At 27.9% G+C, this 1,955-nt stretch overlaps 1 long non-coding RNA gene across 1 annotated transcript; it reads left to right on the plus strand.

Annotated features, from left to right (window-relative positions):
• Nucleotides 1-699: 699 nt before the first annotated feature.
• On the plus strand, nt 700-1,455 carry LOC149986322 (uncharacterized). Its single transcript, XR_016500914.1, has 2 exons — nt 700-750; nt 899-1,455. It is a non-coding gene; the product is annotated as an uncharacterized LOC149986322 (long non-coding RNA).
• Nucleotides 1,456-1,955: the final 500 nt, after the last annotated feature.

The following is a 1,955-nucleotide window of genomic DNA, read 5'->3' on the forward strand; positions in this document are numbered from 1 at the left end:
CATTTTTAATCAAATTTTGATCAAATCCAATTAAAATCTTAAAGAAATAATGAAAGAAATATAAAGAAAACTTTAAGAATTGACAAAAATCTTTAAAAAATACTAAAAAATAAAAAAATTCTAAGTAAATCTTTAATAAATCCTAAGTAAAACCTGACCAAATCCGAATCAAATCTTAAACCTTAAACCAAATCTTAATTGAATTTTAAATCCTAAAAGAAATCCTAATTGAACCTTGAATCCTAAATCAAATCTTAATAAAACTCTAAATCCTTAAAAAAATCCTAATCAAATTCTAAATCCTAAACCAAATTCTAATGTAATCTTAATCCTTAAATAAATTCTTTATCAATCTTTTAGCAAATTAAAACCTCAATAAATAATAATATAATTGTAGATTTTGACTCAAAATTTGTACACCTCTAAATTACTAATTTGACAACAAGTCCAAATAATTTGAAAAAGAACAAACTTATCAAATAAAAGATAAATCCTAAAATCTATTTGGATGTTGGCTAACCTCTTATTCTAACCTTGATACCAATCTCATAGTACCAATATCTCTAAATCTTACAAAGCAATGGATTTTAAATTTTTTAATATTAATAGAAATTAAGTCTATTACTATTGTGTAAATTTTTATTTCAATCTAATTGGCAAATTGTTGTAAATCTTAAAAAACCTCATTAGTTTTTAAACTTTAATTTCTAAGATTCCAATACATTTGGATTTCAATAACCTTTGAATAAGGTTTTAGATCAAGCCTCAACTTACAAAAATATATATATATATATATATATATATATATAACACAATAAAAATCAGTTAATAATAAATTTTCAAATTATAAATTTCAAAAATGTTGCATAAGCTCAAGCAAAAGAATTACATGCCGCAGATATGGAGTAACATGAAGCAAAGAAGGAGGTTGAATCCATGATCAAGGATTTACAAATCAAATTCAAAGGATCAACCTATCAAATAAGTTGACTTATAGGCATTGAAAAGTGTAAGCCCATCACATCACAAAATGGTTAGATCCAATTGCCTCTTTACACAATTGATCTTGCAAAAAAAAAAAAAAAAAAAAAAAAAGAGTTTGTATCTAATCTACTACAAGACACCAAGTTCTATACCAACATACCTGATTTCAAGCAATCTTGCAAAGATATGACTACACCATGTATTTTAAAAACAATCATGGTAGATCGACATGACATGTTGTAGATTTTGGACAGTGCCTTCAATCTTGAGTATGACATTCATGAAACTCAAGAAACCTCCCAACACAAAAAGATAATATTGATAGTCTTGCATAGGTAGTAACTAGCAGCATGCTCAACCAAATATCTACTTAACAATTTTAATGCACATACCACCAATTCAAACAATGAAACTACAAATGTCAAGGATGCAAAGAACATTATTTTGCAAAAAAATTTCAAACATACAAAACTCAAGGAGTGATATGCCAAAACCACAAATATTGTGGATTACTTAATTTGTACAAAGACAATAGGGCGGCTAGTTTTTGATGTCTAAATTCATGCAATGCACATACATACCAACTATTAGAGGATGCATCGAGGCCATGGTCGTTGTATTACTATATTCGTATCATAATAAAGAACCTCAAAAATATGATAAGCTTTGTTTATACCTTTACATCCATAGCCATTGCATGGAATTGCTACAAGCAAAGATGCATCACCACATTGACCACAGTTGTCGAACTTGTTGCCCTTGCTAAATCCACAAAAAACAAAAAAAAAAGAAAGAAAAAAAAAAAAAACCCCTTGGCTCTATCGCCATTTACATTTGCTCCATGAACCTCATAAATTACCAACCATTGTTTATTGCAACAACCAATCTGCCATCATCCTTGTCAAAAATCCTAATTACTATCGCCACACCTAGCATATCAATATGAAGTATTTTGCAATAAAAAAGCATTG

The sequence above is a fragment of the Physcomitrium patens genome, chromosome 25, assembly GCF_059467195.1.
Source record: "Physcomitrium patens ecotype Gransden chromosome 25, ASM5946719v1, whole genome shotgun sequence".
In the NCBI taxonomy this organism is placed as follows: Eukaryota; Viridiplantae; Streptophyta; class Bryopsida; order Funariales; family Funariaceae; genus Physcomitrium; species Physcomitrium patens.